Source organism: Peromyscus eremicus, chromosome 22 (assembly GCF_949786415.1).
Source record: "Peromyscus eremicus chromosome 22, PerEre_H2_v1, whole genome shotgun sequence".
In the NCBI taxonomy this organism is placed as follows: Eukaryota; Metazoa; Chordata; class Mammalia; order Rodentia; family Cricetidae; genus Peromyscus; species Peromyscus eremicus.
This window is the reverse complement of record NC_081437.1, coordinates 12,410,709-12,433,828: the sequence shown is the minus strand read 5'-3', so window position 1 is coordinate 12,433,828 and position 23,120 is coordinate 12,410,709.

The window sequence follows — 23,120 nt, the reverse complement described above, 5'->3', positions numbered from 1 at the left end:
GACAATGCACAAAGCTCACTCCACAGTTTCAGGAAGGTCAGTTGGCCAGAGTATCCTCACCGGCAATTGATACTGACATTTTAACAGTGAAGAAGGATTCTTGACCCTCAACAATTTTCTTACCACTGTAAGTCTTAAGACCCTCTCTCTCCCCTTCAGGAGTAAATGCTTCAATTCCGGGGATGTAACTACACAGCTCCATGAGTGGTAGGCCAGCTCCTGGATTTCCGGATCTAAGCATATTCTTCTTTGTCACTATAATGTTTGAGGCACTAAACTTATGTATACATATGACATATAGTGAATTCTTAGTATTGGTGGATATTGATATTCACACAGTCCCTATAAATATTGTATTACAGAGTTTCATAGCTTGTCAAAGTGCAAAAAATATGTGATAGTTGAGTGCCCAGCCAAAAATGGGATAACTACATCACCCTTCATCTCAAGACTCAGAACATCATAGAATAAGGGGTGGAAAGAATATGAGAGCAGAAGCATGAGAACGATTGTTTTTAAATGCTGTTTTTAAGGTTAAGATGTGACCTTTGCCCTCATGAACTTACTGCAACTGTGAGTATCTGCACAAAAACAGACCAGTCAACATTTAATTATGGGTGGGGGAGGAGGTTCATGAGGTCCCACCCTAGCTAAGGAGTTATTGACAGTCCATTGCTGCTGGGGAGTGGTAGGGCTATCATTAATCCTAGATGTGGCTACTGGTAGGTTTTCTATGCTCAGTGGAAGGCCCCACACCCATGAGCACTAACTAGACTCAAATGGTTTATAAAATAATATGGATATGGACTATATGGGATGTCTGGGTGAGTATGAGGAGAGAGTAAAGGGAAGACATAATCAACATACAGTGTATACATATACAAGATTTTCAAGGAGTAGATAAAATATTAAAACCTATAAATATTGTAGTAAGTAGTGCGAAACATTCTTAAGGAAAATGCTGAGCTGTGTTTTTATGTCTGACCACAAAAACTCTGTCAATCAAATTATTTCATTATATTTTTAGTACTTTAACATTAACTCATAGGTAAAAATACTACCTACAAAAAGATGAAAACTGTGGCCAGAGCCAGAAAGACAGAGCTCAACAAGCTCACCTTCAGTCATGACTGTAGACATCGAAGTTCTTTCCTTCACTCATACATTCCATGAAAAGGCAACAGTCTTGATTTGGGTATCACAAATAGATTCTATTAGAGAACTTCAAAATAGATAGTGCATATATATGGAGTTTGATAATACATATTATTGCTAGTCCTCTGGAGACTTATTCAAAATAGCATTGTACCAAGATAAAATGGAATCCAACATTTGTTTATTTTTCTTATAGAACCAAATTTGAACCTAGATCTATTAGTTTTTCAATCATTTTTTTCAGATCATACTTCACTTTAAAATGAAAGTATGTTATTTTCACTTACTTAAGGGGCCTTTTCTTAAAATTGTGAAGGCGGTAGTAGATAATATCTCTAACATGCTAGAATGTATTCACATAACAAAATAATTAAATGATAAGTGTGATGTTACTTTCTTAGAAATTATTAAGCGAATACAAACTATTGCAATTCAATCAGCATGCAATGAAATGCCTGCACATGTCTCTGATATTCTATAATTAAAGGATCTGTAATTATAGGAGTGACTAAGATATTTTCTTTTAGAAACTGCAGGAGGCCACTACCACTAATTCATTTAAGAGTTTGTTGAATCTGGAAACAATATGGAAAGCTCTGGATGCTGAATGTTGGTTTCTTTGTGAATTTGGAATACAATTACAGTACCAATGTTGCTCGAATTCTAAAATGGTATTTTAATAAAAAACCTGGAGTCAGATATTGTGTAAATGCTGAAAGATCAGAGAGACAAAGGAACAAGCTACTGCTACATCTTACCTCTAAGACTCCTCAGGCTGAAAAAAATCTCAGTTCCTGTCTCCTCACACCTTATATACCTCTCTCTGCCCAGCCATCATTTCCTTCTTAGTGCTGGGATTAAAGGCATGTGTACTTCCCAAGCAAAGGCATGAGATCTCAAGTGCTGGGATTAAAGATGCATGCCACCACTGCCTGGCTCTGTTTCTCTCCTAAACTGAATCAATCTTATGTAGTCCAGGGTAGCTTTGAACTCACAGAGATTCAGACAGATCTCTGCCTCCCAAGTGCTAGGATTAAAGGTGTGTACCACCACTGCCTGGTTTCTGTGTTTAGTCTAGTGGCTGGCTCTGTTATCTGATCTTCAGGCAAATTTATTAGGGTACACAATATATCACCACATAGCACTACTAGTCAGAACAGGCACTCTCTTCTCTATTGGTACTTGACTACCAATGGTAGTATTTCAAGTCCAGACACTGTTGAATTCTGATTATGTTGCTGAGAATTACAAAGAACCACCTTTCAACATATGAATTAGCTAGGACTCAGGGTGCCCATTTTGACCTATGATGGACCTACATACACATCTTATGAATGCTATTCTTTGTCTCATTAGAGATTAGCTGAACATTTTTATCTCTATAAATAGTTCCAGACCAAAGTCTGGTAAGCTTGATTTACAAATTCAGTAAATTTAAGCTTCTCTTGTGCATATCAGAGGTTCAACCTCAACCCTGAGCCAAAGTTACAAGAAACAATCTTCTTCATCATCCATCCCTCACCTTGCCGATCATACATACATTCTATAATTAACTGCCAGACATCAGGCACTGTCAGAAGGGCCTTTTCTGCACAGCCTCTTAGATGCTTGCAGATAGGAAGGCTGAGCATGTTCCTTATAGCATAAGACCTCCTCTTGCTGGCAATAATCTTTTTTAAATTCATTCCCTTTTTTCACTAAGTTGGGTTTGTTTTTCATTTGACGTTTCCTATACTGTAACTTCCTGATGATAAAATAAGATTAAAAACCAGCACTTAGGAGTTAGAAGCAGGAATTGAAAGCCTGAGGCCAGTCTATTTTACAAATTGAGACCTGTCTCAAAAGCACGCCAATGATTATCTTGAAAATACGCTATTTCCCTGCTGTAGTCTGGTATGATCATAAGAAAAATAGGATTTTCTTGAAGTTATTTAATTCCTCTTAGTAAATCTGAATTTGAAAACTAAATTCATCCTCTCAAGCAACCTCCTATAAATCACAGGAGGTTGCAGTATTGCATAGTGTATTAGAATTTAATTCTTTGAAATTACAGCGAAGTAGACAACTTCATTTTATACCTCTTAAAGTGTTAAACCAGAAAAAATAAACTGTTGAAATCGTTTGAGAAAATGAATGTGAATGTTGATATAAATTACATAAGGCACAGCCTCTATAGATGCCATTCTAAGTCATTACACTGATAGGAACTGGCATTCACCCTGCAAATGCTTGGTGCTGAGGACAAACTGAAACTTTGCTCACAAAAGCATAATAACATAATAGGCACCACTGATATAAGGGAGGAAGGAGATATTAATTGAGTCCACAAACATTCCAAATACTGTGTTAACCGCTGTCACATAATTACTTTTTATTTCCCTTAATCTTTGAGATAGCAACTTTATTCCCCCAATTTCTGGACTATGGAGAATAAGAAGGAACCTACCACTACCTTTCCTCACTAGCAAGAAGCAGACTACAGACATGAGACATGTTAGGTTATTTGCTACAACTTGGATGAACTGCAGTTTTAAAATTTTCCGCAGTCACTCTCATCAAGAAAGGCTAATATTGTAGGTTATAGAATATTATTTTAAGATGTGTTACATCTGTTTATGCTGTGGAACATTTGTTTTATGATGCAAACATGTGTTGCTTTCTTTTATGTTGTATCTGTTTAATTCTGTAAGCTGTGTTGCTTTGCCTGTCTAAAACATCTGATTGTTCTAATAAAGAGCTGGGTGGCCAATAGCTAGGCAGGAGAAAGGATAGGAGCTGGCAGCAGAGAGAAAAAATGGAGAAATATGGGAGGGTATCTAGGAGCCTGAGAATGAGGAGGACCCCAGGGGCCAGCCACCCAGCTACACAGCAAGACATGGAGTAAGAAGTAAAGAAAGATATATAGAATAAGGATAAAATCTCAGAGGTAAATGGTAGATGGGTAATTTAAGTAAGAAAAGCTGGCAAGAAACAAGCCAAGCTAATGCCAGACAATCATAAGAAAAAATAAGACTCTGTGTGATTTAATTGGGAGCTGGATGTCAGGCCCCCAAAAGAGTTAAAAAAAAAACTACAATTTTACACACAGATAAATGGATTTTAAGGAAATATACTGCAAACAAGAGGGTCTTGGCTAACAAATACAATTTGATTTTTGTTTACTTGAAGAAAAGAGTGCTATAAGTAGGAAAGGTATTTGTCATCAAAAATTATGTCAAATATTAAAATAAAAAAAAGATGGACAGTTCATGAAGCCAGGGAGAAAGTATTGCTAGGACACTCTTCCTTGACATTTATTTGATGGAAGCTATCAAAATTATTTCTGTGGAAGTACAATTTTCTTCAAGCAAGGGGTACTGTCTTTGTGACATAAAGAAAATTCTGTTTGTCATGACCTGTGTAGCTTTATTTAAAAGATATAACATAAATTATTTAGGAATAAATATTAAACAGTCATAAAATATTACAAGAAAATATTTTAAAAAATTAAAATAATCTAAGATGAATTTGATATGACCTTTGGAGATCATATACTTACATATGTGTTTACTTATACATATGTTTACCTATATTAAATGTATTGGTTTTAAGTATTAAGTGTTTATAACTTCCTGAAAATATTACATTTTCTTCCCCTTTTCAGAAAATTGTGTTATATTAAAGAAAACTATTAAGAAATTATGGGTAGTGAAGACTTGTTGATGAAATGGAACAAAAAAAGAATAGAAATATTACGTTTAATTAAAAGCAGAAAGAATTTGTGAAATATTCACCAGCCCCTAGTTAATGTAAAAACAGGAAGTTTAATGAGATATGGTCACATTTCATCTTCTAACGTTCAGGAACTATAGTCTTCCTACAAAATTTCAAGAATAAACTCTGAATTAATTACTAAACAAGAAGAAATTATTTGAATACCACATGCATAAATCACTTGGAAACTACACTATGTCAGGATGCTTTTAAAACTACATAAAATGCCAGGAATATCATATACTCTTGCTGTTTTTAGGTCAATATGCATGCTGTTATTCATATTTCTTTCATACTTGACTTGAGCATCTTCATGGTCAGCTTGACATTGAAAAATCTTCTTGTCCATGATACTACATAGCCTGGAAGTTGCATAGTTCAAAACAACAGAAAATTTTTCTTCCTTGTCTCCTTAACATCTTTATTCATCAAATTCCTGTCATTCAAACAATGTTAAAAGATTGGAAGTATTAGAGATTGTGGAAATGTGTTCTTTATGTGCACACTGGTGTGCTTGTACTCTTGTTTAATCATTCTATGAGAATAAATATGATCATTTTTTCATACTCAGGCCTTTCACGGGTAAGACAACACTCTATTGCTGAACTACACACAGTTTCAACAATACTTTTTAACTAAACTAAGGTTGTTTTGTCTAGTCTATCTTTCAATTCTTTCTCATAAATCAGTATTATGGTATTTTTCTGGAGCAATGATGCACAAATGTGTACATGTACAAGAATGTTTATAAAATACTTGAGACATTAAAAAGGTCTCTGATATACATTGACGTCTTAGCTTTGTTTTTTATCCATTAACAATAGGAAAGTGCTATTCTTTTTGGTCTCCATCATACCAATGAACTTAGAAATATGTGTTTTATCTCACATAAGGAGGGAAATATTTTAAAAGGCTGTGCCTTTGCTATATGGTTGTGTATTTCATAGGAAACGAAAAAGGTGCATCCTACTGAAATATTTTATCCATTGATTACATTCAGTTGGCTTTTTAGATTATTGTTTCATGAGAATCTGCATAGTCTGATTTCATGTTCTTTGTTTGAAATCGATAGCGCAAATATATTTATCTACCTCTTTAATTAATAGAAAATATTTATGTTTAATTCTTTGTTCAACTTAAGATGTATTTTTACATGGAATCTGGTGTAAAGAATTAAAATTTACTCATTTCCCTCCATGAATGTACAACATGCTTACATTAAAATAAATAAAATGAAAACCCCCAAACTCTGCACACTAGCTCAGTGACTTCATTTTTATAAATCAAAGGATGACATGTTGTATGCTCTGGACTTCCTGTACGCTTCCTCTCAGTGTATGTCAATATATTCCAACAGCACACTGTTGTTAATCACTTTAGTTTTATAGTTCTTTGATATACTATGATGAAATGCCTTCAAATTGTTCTTTTTAAAAGTTGTTAGTACATATTCCTTATACTAAGTAATGGTTTTCATAATGATCTTTTGATTCAAATGCATGATATTAATCAATAGTATTAACCACCCATTGTCCTCTTCTGTCCCTCTCCATTTCTTCTGGTTGGTTTATACTGTCCATACAGTCTGCTTTTATGTCATACATATGAAATCTAGAGTTTTCATATGAGCAAAAACATAGTATTTGTCTCACTATGTTTAACTTATTGAAATTACTTTGATGATCACCATCTCTACCTATATTCCTAAAAATGGCACAATTGCCTTTATTATGACTGAATAAAATTCCACTGTGTATATATAGCTTATCATTTTATTCATTCATTTCTTATGGACAACTAGGCTTTTGCTGTATTTTGGCTATTGTGAATGGTACAACAATGAACATTGGCATGTAGGAAGAACTAACATATTTACAAAGTATATTTTGAAAATATAAAATGTTTTATTTCAGTTCATAATTTAAAGGCAGTCTACCATGAATGGACATCGGGGCTGCAGGAGCTTAAACTAAATGTTCTCACAACACACACTGTCCAAGAAAAGAGCAGTGAATGGATGTTGTTGCTCGGCTCCCACTTGACTGTTTGTACAGTTCAACATCCCAGTTAGGGAATGGATTTTACCATGGGAGGTGGATATTGACACCTCAATTACCATAGTCTAGATGATACTCTACAAGCATGCCTAGAGGCTCGTTTCCCAGGTGATTCTAAATTCAGCCATGTTGACACTCACCATCAAAGATGAGGAGCCACTATAGAGTATAACAAAGAAGGCTTTACCATACTTGAAAATATGAGAGCAAGCTTGAGAGGGGAAGGGGGAAGAGAACACAAGCCTGAGAGCAAAAGCAAGCACACAGGAGGAATGGTACAAGACACTAGGTTTAGTGACATGAGGCTGTGAATGCTTCCTGTGTTCTGTTCACAGCTCTGTATTTCTGGCACAAAGATCGTCAACACACACACCTGTTAAAGGTACACGTTTTGATAAATTCTCAGGTCTTACTATTTACTAGACTTACGATAACATATTTTAAGAATGAGTATACGGCAATGTTAATCAAAAAGCTCGCTGTTTAGGAAAGGCAGGTTGACTAAAAGGATGACTGAGATTCATCGCATCTCTAAAACACTGGAGTTCAGTTGTGTTTTGGTGGAATAAAATTATTTTTGGTTTCAGCCTTTAGGTAAAGTTTTTCTTTTCTTTCTCACTTTTCTGTGGTGGCATTATTATTTAAGAACCCTTTCTGTGCAAAACAATTGTGTCATGTGACTATATAATTAACCCACATGGGAAGATTTTAGAGATATCTGAATTGATTTTAAAGATGAGAGTGTATTTCTTTAGTTAATATAATAACTCACAATATAGTTTGAAAATACTAATAGCAAGTGATGCTTTATATAACCAAGTTTGGTGAAGTCCTGTGTATGTATTGGATTCCAGTTGGGGGGTGCATTCACATTCTTGTCGGTGAACAGCAAGAAACAATTTTCCTGAATATTTGCCTTTGCAGGACTCTCAAATTGTACAGTTACACATTTACATGGCAAAAAAGTAAATATGGTACTACTGAGAAGAAAAATTGTCAATTCCTATAGATCACTTCTGAGAACACAAAAGCATTTATAGTGAACAAGAGAAGTGGCTGAGCTCAAAGAGAACCTTTGCACACTCACTAGAAGACAAATGTTTTCCTAAAACTGACTCTTTCAGCACAACTTTTCTGTACTTGGTATCAGAATAATACTTCCGCTGTTGATGTTAACTCTGTGTAGGCATTTTCTTGTGAGAGATAAAGGAAAACTATACTTCTCTTTAAAAACTGAAACAAACAAAATTGTTCAGAGGGTGGACTTCACTCTCATATTTTTATTATTTAAAACTACTTATATAGACCATCTGCACTGCACTGTGCTTTTAATAAACATGGAATATGAAAGGTGCAAAATGTCATTGTTCTGCCCTAAAGAAGTTTAAGTGTTAAAGGTGAATGGGATGTGTAGGATGAAGGTAAAATTCTTCATAAAAGACAAGAGTGGATCTGTAAGACAGGAAGTGGTGTGGGAAGTACCGCAAGGATAAAAACTAATCACCAAGACTCTAACACATACCACAATTTCTTATATTTTCACTTGTTTCATTATTTATTCCAATATACATCAATAATTCCTAGATTCAACTAAAATCAAATGGCATATCCATAAATATGAAACTATTCTCTAATTTAACTATATAAAAAATACTCTGTGGTCTTTACATTTTATTCTATTGCAGTTTTTAGTATTCCTATTCCTGTTTTCTGCTTTTAGAGGCCTTCTAAAAAAATGGATTCTTCTCTCATATAATACATCCCCACCACAGTTTCCCATCCCTCCGCTTTTCCCAGCTTCTCCCCACCTCTCTTCTCCCCCAAATCCATTCCTCCTCTGTTTCCCTTCAGAAAAGAGCTGCCCTCCATGAGACAATAACCAAAAACAACAAAACATGATACAATAAGGCAAGGTAAAAGCCCTCATATCGACACTGGACAAGGCAACTCAATAGGAGGAAAAGAGTCCCAAGAGCAGGCAAAAGAGTCAGAGACAACCTGCTCCCAGTGTTAGGAGGCCCATAAAACCACCAAGGCACAACATCTAAACATCTACACATCTACACAGAGGACATGGTGCAGGCCCATGGAGGCCCCAATGCTTGCCACTTCAGTCTCTACGAGCCTGCTTAGTTGACGTGGAGAGCCATGTTCTCTTGTTGTTTTCCATTCCCTCTGACTCCCATAATCTTTCCTCCTCCTCTTCTGTCGGGGTTCTGAGCTCTAAGAGGAGGGACCTGACGGAGACCTCTAATTTAGACTCTTTCTGTATATAATGTCTGGCTGTGGGTCTCTACACCCACTCCCATCTGATGCTGGAGGAAGCCTCTCTGATAACTACAGGACAAGGCACTGGTCTATAAGTATAGCAGAACATCCATAGGAATCATTTCATTATGTTTTTTTTTTTCTATTCTAGGTAGTCTCTGGGCTATCCAGTCTCCAGTGCCTAGCCATCCAAGCAGTGTTTGGCATGGGCTCCCTCTCGTGGCAAGGGCCTCAAGTTAAACCAGGCACTGGTTGACCACTGCCACAAGTTCTGCACCACCATTGGCCCAGCACATGTTGCAAGCAGGGCAGACTGTATAGATCAAGAGTTTTTGGCGAGATTGGTGTCCAGATTTATTTTCCCATAGCCTGCAAAGTACCTTACCAAGCCCAAGGGATTAGACTGTAGGGGTGAAGGCTCCATGCAGGCACCAGCTCAACCTCTCTACATTCAGTGAACTGTATGGATGTTGTCCTTAGGAATTCCCTGTCCTAACATAGGCTTGGATTGTTTGGGGATCTCCACAGGACCCATCAGCCAGCAACTCAACCAAATGTAACCCAGTCCCACCAATGGAAGCCTTGTCTGACAACAAAATATGGCCAGTTCAGACTGCTTATCCTCCATTACTAGGAGTCCTCACTAGGGTCACCCTCATAGATTCCAGGAAGTTTTCATCTCATTAGGTTTATTTTTTAGTGGGAGATATGTGTTACAAATCTGTCTATTCCATGGTCCTTTAGCACAGTCTCAGATGACATATTCCTGGGAAGATATGAACAGACACCTACTTAACCCCACAGAGGGAGTATTATCAGATAAGGACAGCAGAAAGACCATTAAGTGGGTCTCTTAACTTAAATAAAATTAGAGAGCTGTTGGTTATAGCCATAATATGTATCATTTCTGTGCCCTTAGTGTTATCATACTATGGTGGTCATTGCTGTGGCTCATCAGTTTCATAGCTGGATGGAGCTTTTGGTTGCTTCCCTCTTTTGGAGGCTCTCCTGGCACCTTCTGGGAGCACAACAGCTAGTCCTCAGAGAGGAGGCTTTCAAATCCACCTCAGATCTGGGCCCTTCAGACCCTGTGTCTAAGCGCACAGTGTCTTTAGTACTTGATGAATCTTAATGAGCCTCCTTCAGTAACATCATGAGTCTCAACAAACTTCCCTTAAGGAAGGAATGTATCAAACCCAACTCAGAGGAAATTGCTACACAACAGAGCAGTACTCAGAATCAATGAACTAGGGATTCTCTCCTACTCTCACTCTTCACCATTCCTTGGAAGGAACACTCAACAGTTCTTTGATAAAAACTCTCAATTGATTGTAGGAAAAGTATATTGCTCTCTCCTATTTCTTCTTCATCTACATCTCCTTCCAATTATGAAGATACCACTGATGTTAACATGATTACTTGTTGGATTACTATGGAATTTTGAATTTATACACTTGATTACTTGAAACTAAAACTATCAATTCTAAAAATATCTATAAGATAAGGAGCAGAGAGTCTTCCAAATATGAATTTACAGTTTGAATATTTGAACTCACATTATGCTATGCTTTAATATGATAGTTATAAAAATTTACAGTCTTAATATTGTTGATGGATTCCACAAATAACTGATTTTGACATGTTGAAAGCCTGCCTCTTCAGGACATGAAGTGGTAAATTTCACACTTTGTGATTTCAGAGATTAAGAATGTTTTGCTTATTTGATGTTAAAAGTGTGTAAATTGTTTATTATATGGTACAATCTCAAGATAACTGAAAAAGTCTCAAATAAATCAGTAACTGTCTAGGCTATCTGTACAAAATAAAAAATAAAATTATATTTACCTCTGTATGAAAATCTATATAAATATATACATATGGCTGCATGTCCATTTATATCTATAATGTGTATGTGTGTGATTGATGTGCACATCTTAGTATAAATGTGAACTCTGGTGCTCTGTGTCACTTAGACTCAATCATTTTCACAGATTTTTGTTCTTTTTTATTTCTTAAGATAGTTTATTACTTTAATAAGGGTAGATGAAATTCAATTAGTAATTATACAAAACCCTAGAACATTGTTCTTACATGCTCTCCCAGAATGTGGAAATAAGAATTTTGGGGTCTATTACTCCCTCAAAACAAATCTGTGAGGCCTTGCCTTTTCATATTTTATAGCTTTTTCCAGAATTTGTGACTGTAACACCATGTAAGACATCCTACTGAATTCAAAATCCCTGCATTAAGAATCTCAGGGCTGAATCATTCTTTGTAGTTTGTAGTATCCCTGTGCACATGGGATTGATATCAACTAGAATCCAATAACATCACAGCTACAGTCATTGATAAATTCCTCCAGACATCACCAAATATACAACCCAGATCTTTTTGCTGCAGTGAGTGATCAACTTGGCAGTTTAATGAAGTTGGTACCTGCTGTGGGATGTCTTTCTGTAAGCTGTGAATATGTGTTGCTCTGATTAGTTGATAAATAAAGTTGCATTGTCGTATGGCAGGGCAGGATGGAGCCAGGCAGGAAAATCCAAGAGAGATAGAGAAAGGAGAAAGGAGAGGAAGGGGAGATGCCAGCCTCCACCCAAGAAGCAGCAAGATGCTAACAGACTGGTAACACCACAGCTACATGGCAACTTATAAATTAATAGAAATGGGTTAAGTTATAAGAGCTAGCTAGCAAGAAGCTTGAGCCATAGGCTATCCAGTTCCTAATTAATATAAGCTTCTGTGTGTTTACTTGGGTCTGAGTGGCTGTGGGACCAGGCAGGACACAGGAAAACTTCCAGCTACAGGTACCTGCCATGAAATTACCCTGGGAAAGTCATTGAGACTCTTGTCTTCAATAATGAGTCTATTACGCTTAATGACTGCATTTTACTGTGGAAGTGACAATAAAAATGTAGGTATCATAACAAAGACACACATTAATATGAAATCTATATTTATACTTCCTAAAACAAAAGGGATATATTAAATTGATGTTTAATGAATTTCAAACAAATAATTCAAGTCAAATAATTAATTTTTCCTGAAATATATGTGATGCAAAGATGCTTCCATTCAAGCCCTCAGGCCCCATAATTCTAAGATACTGCACAAGGCTGGCTTCCTGCCCTACTAGAGAGGGTGATGACAGCAGTGAATTTCATTGCTGTAGCTGCCCTTATTTCACAGTTGAAAACAAGAGGCACGTGCACTCAGATCACTTAGGCTGCATGTAGACGCCACATGGTCCAGCCTGAAGGAATTCCATATTTCTGGCCCATCATCCAGGCTACTAAAGTCCCCTTCACATCTGACTTCTAGCATGGCTGGCAGCCTCTGAATTAAGTTAACAAATCAATTTCAAGCTACAAATGCTTTTGGTAACTAGAACAAACCTCTGCCAGTTGACTGGCTCTGTGACGTGCCACAACATGACAAGCATGGTAATGTTGCCATCGGTGAGACAGGAAAGAGTTCACAGTGTTGAAACCCTGCTTAACTCCAATCACAACTGAGGAAATTTCTCTTCTATGCGTTATTCTAGCTCCTCTGATCTAGAATATTCAAACAGTAAGCCAGCAAACCAACCAAAATCCTCCTTCTTCCAAAAATATTTAAGCTTCCATGCTCTGTGTTCAGAAAAAAAAAAAAACAACTAAATGGCTCTGTTTGAATTGGTCACTTTTCCCCTTAAATATACAGCTCTACTCTGGGTGAAAGTCTTGTGACATCATCATTACGATTCTTATTTCTTAAGTAAGAAATCTAAGCACTGTCCTCAAAAATATCCTTCCTTCCTTCCCCTTATCACTTAGTGCAAGAATCCAACAGGCATCAAGAACTTCCCAGTCCAATAGTTAAATATTTACAAAATCTGCCTCATCCCTTTGTCTATAGTTCTATTCCTTTCTTTGTCTTCTATCATAATCATCTTGACAATTATATTATTCTCTGTTATTGGTTGGTGTCTAGTTGGCTTTCCAATGCCATCATAAACACCACAACCCAAAACAACTTGGGGAGGTTCCAGCATACAGTCCATTATGAGGGGAAGTCAGGGCATGAACTCAAAGCAGGAATTGAAGCAGAGGCCATGGAGGTACACTGCCCACTGGCTTGCTCACCTTCATCGGCTCAGCCTGCTTTCTTATACAACCCAGGATCATCTTCCCCAGTTGTGGCGCAGAACCTAATGGTCTGGGCCCTCCCACATCAGTCAGGAATCAAGAAAATGTCACATAGATGTGCCTACAGACAATCTGAATGAGACAAGTGCTCAGTTAAGGTGCTCTTTCCCTAGTTGACAAAAAACTAACCAGCACACTTAGCTATACACCATCCATCTACTAGTCTGTGCTCTAAATAAGAGCCATGTTTTAATTCTGATGAAGTGGATGAAGTGGTGTCTGTGAAGCTCGACTTGTCAAGCGAGAAACTGAAGGAGACCAGGTTCTTTTATCTCCTTACTCCAATGGAATGTACACAAAACCACTAAGTAGCTGCTGAGTGAAAGCCTTTTTGGAGCATCTACACTGTGTGATGGCTTTTCAGCAGAGGACAAGTTCTTACCTAGAGTCTTCTCCCAAGCATGAGCTATGTGTGTGAAAGAGTTGTATATGCAAGAGCTGTGTGCTTGCAAGAGCTTGTGCATGTATGCAAGAGTGGTATGTCTGCAAGAGCTGTGTGTGTGAGAGCTGTGTTGCAAGAGTTCAGTGTGTGTGCAAGAGCTATGTATATGCAAGAGCTGTGTGTAAGAGTTGTGTTTGTGTATATGTATGCAAAAGCTGTGTGTACAAGATCTCTGTGTTAAAGAGCTATGTGTGTACAACAGTTGTGTGTAAGAGCTGTATTTTTGTGTATGTATGCAAACATTGTGTGTATACAAGAGCTATGTCTGTGAAAGAGCTGTTTGTGTGAAAGAGCTGTGTGTGTGTGTGTGTGTGTGTGTGTGTGTGTGTGTGTGTTTAGATGCTAGCTTTGTTCAGGTGGTCCATATTCAAAGGGGACAGTCTTGGAGAAACAAACGAGGAATAGCCACAGAATCCATGCAACAATGTGTTTTACATAACTTAATTTTTCTTCTTATTCTTCAAAAACTGCATCCACTGAACCTGTAGGTTTGAGAACATGCCTGGCATAATGGAAGAATATAAGTAAACTGAGTCCTGAGACCCAGAATCTATTTCAGATAATGATTATCTGTTCTTAGCTGTTTAATCTCTAAGTAAAAATTGTACCCCTGCTTAGAGATCTAAGGAAATGTCAGAATCCAAATAAGCACTACCTGAATGTGGCATATAATTATGCTTATTTTCCACTCTCTTAGAATGTGTTATGAACTGTGTGAGTTTTGAAAAAGACAGTTTGAATTTGGATTCCAGAATCAAATCTCAAGTTAGGAGCATTTCCTAACATTTTCAGTGTACTTTCCCATTCAATATATCATTTAACCTCATAAAAATAGCAGTAGTATACACTTTTTATTCTTTTCAATAGTTTGAAAATCAAACATGAAAATGGACTAGCACATAGCTGTTATATCATTTTATTCAGTTCCTATTGAATAAAGTGGTAAGAAATGACCAATACTGAAAAATACTCTTTTGACAAAAACATCTGAAAGGCATTATGAATAGTAATGGTTTATCCCAAATGGAAAAGAAAATCATTTTCCATTTTTTTTCTGCTGACACAGTTACCTCAAATTACCACTTCGTGGAAGCAAGTCTTGGAAATGCTGAGTTTTACAGAAAAGGCCTTTAACTACAAAGGCATCATCCAGGGTCAAACACAGAATGTACAACATTCCCCTTGAAGCTGTGCAAATCATATCAGCTAAAGTTTTAATCCAAGAAGTCGAAAATCTTCCCAACCAGTTCTTTAATGCTTGAGGCAGTTCTGCACTTTGATTGACTGTACTGATAGTCTGCTCTCTCTGTTCTGTGTAGAAAGATGTGCAATGGGGAAAGATCAGAGCCACTGCTACCTTTCCTTACACATATGCTAAGTATATTAAGACTCATGTTTCACTTGAGGTGCATTGCCCGAAATTAACTGACTTAGAGATTCCATTAGAGCATGTTTTAGCAGAACTAGATACTGCATTGCATCACTGTTTTGAATTTCTTCAATACATTCAGCATGCATTTCTGTTTATTTCTAGACATTTCTGATAGTCTCTTTTTCAAAAACCATGTCAGCATATTCTGTTATATATGTATACTCTTGCATTAGGAATAATTTTTGATAACTTGAAAGTCAGGAAGCTGAATGTAAGAAAACTTGTCTTTTAATTACTTCCTTCTAGCCCTGAACCCAAATCAGAATAATTTTTTCCTACTTACTAAATCTATTTAATGTATCAGAGAGAATGAAAAAACTGAAAGTGCCACAAAGATTATAGAATACTATGCAGATTGAAAACAGTTTTTTCTTTCTTTTTTTTTTTTTTTTTTTTTGGTTTTTGAGACAGGGTTTCTCTGTGTAGCTTTGCGCCTTTTCCTGGAACTCACTTGGTAGCCCAGGCTGGCCTCGAACTCACCGAGATCCGCCTGGCTCTGCCTCCCGAGTGCTGGGATTAAAGGCATGCGCCACCACCGCCCAGCTGAAAACAGTATTTTAATCAATATTTATTCTATAGAGTGAAGATGGAATCATAGGCAGCTTCCTGGATGAGCAGGTAAAATTATAGGGCAGAGAACAAGTGATTTACTTATGATAAGACAAACATCACTTTGTCGTGGTTACCATGACTATGATGGTTGATCCCTGTGAAGTTTTAACCCCACAGGACACAGACTGGTGTTGCCTTGTGTTTGTCACTATACATCTATGTATATTGTCTGTCTTTACTTAGCTCCTCATTTGAACCATATTATGCACTTGTCTAATAACCATTTGGCTCTTGGTTTTGTGTGGATGAAGAAAAGAGAAGGCTGCTCTTCTGAAACTGTCTTTGTGGAGTGGAAATGTTCTAAAGATATAGATAGTACAGAAACCTGAGAAGATCCCCCTTCTCCTAACGTCGGCCTGCTTAGGGACAGTTTCTCAAGCCCTCCCAGTATCCTGATCATTATCCTCTTGGTTGCCCTGTTAATGACCACCAAGAAACTGGAAATTGGATAGCAGAGTCCTATGTTTATCCATCCAGGTTAACATACGCTATAATGTACAAGAGTCTGACCAATTAGCAAACTGCTATGGATGTGCACTCTTTTTAATCATCATTCAATATGTCCTACTGACTGAACTCTAGATAAAATATATTGCAGCTGTCATTCCTTCATAGAAATCTCTAGAACAACGTGTTTCATTTTAATGTATACTTCTCAATTTCCTGCACATAGTTTCATTTTAATGTAAAACAGTCTCTTTGTCTTCACATTCTGTTTTGATTCTCTTTAAAATAGGAAAACAAAAATCACTGGGAGGTTAGTTAGGAAAAAAATTATTTTTTCTCAGCACAGTCACAAATAATTAGGCAGCTGAGTAAATTCACCATGCGATCTGTAGCAGCCTTGGCCTGAAAGCACAAGTCACCTGGAAGTTCTGTCAGTCAGGGTTCAGGGTCAACACTGCTACGGGTGTAAATGTGGTTTCCTCAACCTCACGTGCAAAACCCAAGGTCCTGAAGGACTGGTGTTTGCAGACACCTTTAGCGAACATTAGGCTCATAAGAGCAAAGTCTTCAGAAGTAGATTCCACGTGATTCAAGGAGAAACAACGGTCTGAAAATCAAAAAGTGTCCTTGGGAGACCCCACATCTGCCAGTGTCTTTTATCTTGGAATTTCCAGCTCAGGCTAATGAGAAATGAATGTCTACTCTTCAAGCCGTCTAGTCTATTATGCACTGTGATGGCAACCCAAGACGTCCAAGAACAATAACATTCCTCAAGTCCATCTTCTGTACAATGATGACTTTCAAACCAGAGTGACGTCACAGATTCCTGTCACTTTTAATTTTCATGGGTAGAAAGAAAATATCGAGGACTTACAAGCATACTGAGTATTCAAAGTGAATAAATGTGCAGTGAGTTTTGGTAACTCTGTACTCTGCACTCCAATCCAAAATAAATTAACATTTTTTTTCTGTAATTAGTCTACAAACATTAACAGAGGCAATTATTTTTCATGTGTGTTGCCAGAGATTTTTAACCTCTTAGTAGGGTTTAATAATGTTGAATCTTTTGTTAGTTGTTTGTTTTCCTCAGTTTCTAAATCAACACAGTGACACATTATTTTATGTTTCAAGATCAGTATTTGGGGATTTTCTTCAAAATTGCTAAGCAATGGTTCAGTGCATGGATATGTCAAAATTTCACGTCATCTTATTCTACCAAAGAGCAGTTGGCTCTCTTCCAGTATCATGTTTATTATTAAGGAGCTTGCTGTCAGTGTTGTTGCACATGTCATTTTGTGGACACAGGTTTTCATTTTTCCTCAGACTAGGAATTCCTCTAGGAAGGCAATATCCCTGGGAAGTTATTACTCAAAGTAGGGTTCTCTAAGTCATTATTCCTGTGGGAGTGGATTTGGTCGAGTCGTTGAGTAGACGCAGCCATGAGTGTGACATGTTATATTGACAATGAAATCTTTCATGTGGTATTTTATAAAAGTGCATAAATATGTAACCTAGATAACATGTGAGCTATATAATATAGGCTTTTTAGACAACTACAAACTCTTCTTTTAAATGCCCCATATGCTACCATTTCTCGAAACTGCCAGTTGCCATGAATTTATTGATCAAACAGCATTTTTACAGACTTTGATGAATTCATGTTAGTACTTGTTAAGTCTTACCTAAAAAAAAAGCTTTCTTGTCAGACTATCTTTGGATTGCCAGTCCCCAAATAATGACACAGAGACTATTATTAGTTATGTAAGCTTAGTCTTTAGTTTAGGCTTGTTTCCAACAAGCTCTTATAACTCAATTAACCCATATTTTTAAATCTAGATCTGCCATGTGGCTCAGTCACCTCTCCTCATGACAACTTACTCCAAGTCTGCTGGCAAAATTTGCTTGCCTAGATTCATCCTCTCAATTTATCTATCTGCCTGAAATCCCACCTATCCTCTCCTGCCTATCTATTGGCCATTCAACTTTTTATTAAACCAATCAGAAGGCACCTTAGGCAGAGAAACATCTTTACAAGTGTACAAAAATATTATCTCACAACATTTCCCCTTTTTGTCTAAATAAAAAGGAAGTGGTTTAACTTTAACAGTAATGTTATATATAATAAGAACAATTATCAAGTAAGAATTACATTTATACTCACAATATCCAGTCCATATGTAGTTGGTAAATTCATAAGAAGTACTATATTATCCATCTTATCTTAGTGACTTGAAAGTTTTATACCTAAACTACTTTCTATCATTAACTTGTATTACCATCCAAAAAATATCATTTTAGACCTTAAAACATCTTTTTAGATAAAAAAAAACCAAACTAAAGCTTTTATGTTTTTCAAAGTTATAAACGTTACATCTCTTATGTAAGTTTCTTTTCTGAATCTGGTAACAAGGAAAACTGTAAAACTAGAACTATCTATTCTTCAACACCATCAGAGACCCAAGAAGAATATAATATTACCTGAATAAACAAGAAATGCAGAGCAAGCAATTTCCAAAACTATAGAAATGACAGAAACAGCTGGCTGCTTGGACACTCACCCAAGGTGCAGTATACCACATCCTTCTTTGGCCTACAGCCATAGAATATCTGACAGACTTTTCCATGAACCAGGAATTTTGAAGGACTCTCCAACTGTCTTGGCAAAGTTTAGCAGTTGCTTTCTTTTGTGTCCTGCTTGTGCAATTTGGACAGCATACTCTCAGCAGTCAAGGAAAGGCAGCCTCTTTGCCCAGTGGCAATTTTTTTCACAAAGAAAACAAACTACATGTGGAGGTTCTTTGGTGCCCATCATCCTTTTTTTGAAGTAGATTGGTGCTATCAGGAGCAGACATGTCTCACTGTCATGAAAAGCCTTATGTTATTAAAACATCTTAAATGCCATATTCTGTAGGTCTCTAAAGTGCTTGAAGACCATTTATCCATATCTCTGTTTGACCTTGAAAACATATCTATAGGACTACAAGTTTGATTGTTGCAATTGACTAACTACTAATCTGCATTTTAATTATTCTAAATAGTTTTCAAAGATTAGAACTTTAAATTACATTTTTAAATGAGCTGTATAGGTATAATACCTTAACAAAAATAACCTTAAGTTTGTATCAGTACACAAAAATCCATACTGATGTAAAATATTTAAGACTAGTAGTTGCTTTTTTAGTTTAATAGTATATCCAATAACCTACCCTTTTATTCTATCATTCCTATATCCCCTTTTTCTTCTTCTTAGAATGATATTGCTGAATCTAACCTCCTTTGCTTAGTTTTTTTCCTGATCATGACCAATAACAACTTGCAACTAACCCTCCCCCAAAAAATGGCAAACATACATAGCCCACCAAATGACCAAAAACCACCTACCCAGCTTCTTGGGAATGTGGACATTATGTTCTCTAGACTGTTTCCTGTTGTATAGGGGCAATAGAATATTTATGGGACCCTGAGAAAATTGGGATAATGGTCAAGTCCATGGAGAGGTAGCTGCATTATTTTTTATTTAGTCTCTGTGTGATGGGAAAGTGTACAGCTTATCTGAAGTCCTGGCTAGAGTAGTCTGTGAGGCTGGACCTTCTCAGCCAACAGCTTTGAAGGTGTTCTGGATGCAGAATTTTGAGGAAACAGTAACAGAGGCATTCTGAGAAGCTGGATCACCTGGGCTATTTGTTTTCATTGATGGCTGATCTTTTTTTTTTTTTTTTTTTGAAAACACACAAACTTTTAAAGGTAACATACATATTAGCATTAACATAAGTATGGAATGTGCAATGTGCACAAGTCAGCTAAAGATGATTTTTCCTTCTATTTTTGAGCAGGTAAAAGGCATCTGTCAACTTAATAAGTCCATTTGGACTGCATAACCAAACTACAATATAAATCTCTACCCATGCCATATGAAAGGATGCTGTGTAATAATAAGTCATGAGGACTCTGTAGCCAACAAGGTTTATCATGTCTCATCCAGTCTCAAAGCTGTTTCCATGTTGAGGGATCAACATATAAGTTACTAGTCTTGTAGTTTTTTTGTTTAGATTTGGTTTTGGATTTTGTTTGTTTGTTTGGTGTCTTCCATCATGTTTGCATCCAAGATTTTCAGGAGGTCTCCCCAAATCAAATCTGATCTTTTAATTTTGAGGAAATCCATAGTTTTTGCTTCCTGTAGGAACAAAGGCATAACCTCCCCCCCCCCCGTGCAATGTATTTTCTGACTTCCATTCTGAAGTTAAAACAATCATAAAATATAGGTTGGTTTAATTTACTAGTTTTTTTTCTACATCCAATGATTCTCAGCAGCATTTGCCCTTCACTCATCAGCATTCAAAAAATTTAAAGTCAGCAAAACAACATACAGAATCCAGGGGCCCAGTGTATTTCCTATGTTTGGGAGGCTTTATTATTATTATTATTATTATTATTATTATTATTATTTACTTTACTCTTTCTTTAAAGACTTTACTTTTATTATTTGTAAACTGTTTTCCCCCTATAACTGTCTGTACCCATTTTCTTTTCCTTCTTCAGCATCTAAGTACACTTTTCACCAATTTGTACCTGTTGAGAGGTATGGAATTTTTTTTTTGGTTGGGACCTGACTTTTTATGCATCTGCATTCTTCTCTGACTGCATAAGCCAAGGCTTAAATAGCTTGGACACCCACCACGAGGCTCCACTTAGCACATGCCACTAGCAGCTGGCTCTGCCCACTTCTGGTCCACAGACAGAGGCAAGAGCCGTGCCTAAGGGTCCCAGCTATGCCTAAATGTCCCAGTTTCTGGGAAGTTGTTGTGCCTGCTTTCCAGAGCAACACCAAATGTAGTTGTATTTTCTCCTTGGGACCACCAACCTACAAATAACAACACAGAAACTTATTATTAATTATGAAACCTTGGCCTTTAGCTTAGGCTTGTCTCCAACTTGCTCTTATAAATTAATTAACCCATATATTTTTTTCATCTATGTTCTGCTACAAAGACTAGTTACCTCTCCTCAGTATGGCACATCTGACTGTCTCGGAGTCTGCTGGTGAAATCCAGGTGTCTAGATTCCTCCTCTCTGTTTCTCCCTGTGCCTGGAAGTCCTGCCTATCCTCTCTTGCCCAGTAAATAGCCATTCAGCTTTTTATTAAACCTATCAGAAGGCACCTAAGGCAGAGACATATCTTTAAAGTGTAAAAAAAGATTATCTTACAACACCTCAGGAGCTGTATATCTTGTATTTCTTGCCAGAGTTTCACAATGGATATGAGGTTTAGCAATTAGCCTAAGCTGGATGGCCAGTGAGATCCAGGGAGCCTCCTGTTACTACCATCTTGGCACTGCAACTACAAATCTGTGTCACTACAAGTCTATTTTAGTGTATTTTTTCTTGGGACCAAACTCAGGCCCCATGCTTGTGTCCTGAGCACTTTACCATCTAATATAGATCTCCAGTCTAGTTAGACATGATTATCGTAGCAGGTTTTTGTTTATTGTTTTTACTCTAATACATAGATCTTTTTCCATATTTTATACTTATTTACTTTATGTGTTAGATTTAAATTTCTGTTTCTAAGTATTTACTTTTAATATACAAAATTATTGTTCAAATGAACATGGTGCCCCTAGGCCCATAGAAAGTGGCACTATTAGGAGGTGTGGCCTTGTTGGTGTAGGTATGGCTTTGAGGAGGAAGTGTGTCACTGAGAGTGGGCTTTGAGGTCTCAGATGATGAAGTCAGGCCCAATGTCTCACTCTCTCTTCCTGCTGCTTGCTGATCCAGATGTAGAACTCTCGGCTTCTTCTCTACTATCATGTCTGAGTGCACACCATCGTGCTTCCTGACATAATGACAGTCCACTAAATCTCTGAACTGTAAGCCAGCCCCAATTAAATGTTTTCCTTTCTAAAAGTTGACATTGTCATGGTGTCTCTTCACAGTAATAGAAAACCTAAGATAAACATTTCATAGTCTGCATCATTGATTATGCTAAATAACTCTCTTGATTGTGTATAACTCTCACTTTGGGATAAGACCTCCAGGTGATGTTTGTTCAAATTACCAGTGGATATCACTGAGCACCCAAGGAGGGAGAAAAAACGTAGCAGCACACCTCACTGTAACAGTCCCATCATGCATCAGGATAGTTGTAGAAATGATAAACACCACAGATCAGTGAAATGCAATCCAGGTGTTGAAAAATGAATGTTTTCCAATATTTTTTCTTTAATACAGCTTATTAAAATGTAAGCTTATTTTTTATTGATTTATGTGTTTTATAACCTGTGCATAAAATTCTAAAAGTTTAAAAACATGGATAAAAGAGGTATTAAGAACTGCCTTGTAGCTCAAATCTAAAACCCCAAAGAGTGACTGAAGGAAGTCACATCTAACCGGATGATGCTGTTCCTTGGAAACTGTGGGTTATGGAACAAAATTTCTAGTTTCAGGTATGAATACTTCCATGGGAATGGGTCATGAAAAGTTCCCCCACCCCAAACAATATATAGTTTTGTCAATCCTTTGGATTGTTTATCACAACTAGAGGATGAGACCATACTATATATACACCACTTGCCTTGGATGGAAGATGTAGAGAAAATAGGCTAGTACTGAGTAGGTAACTCCTCCATGCTGGTGAGCATTCAAACCACTGAGAGGGCTGAGCTGTCTTCCTGAGGAGGAAGTGTCCCATTTGTCTTGCCCAAATATGAACTTCATGAACCAGAAATGTACCCTTCCAGGCAACATATTCCCACAATATTGAATAT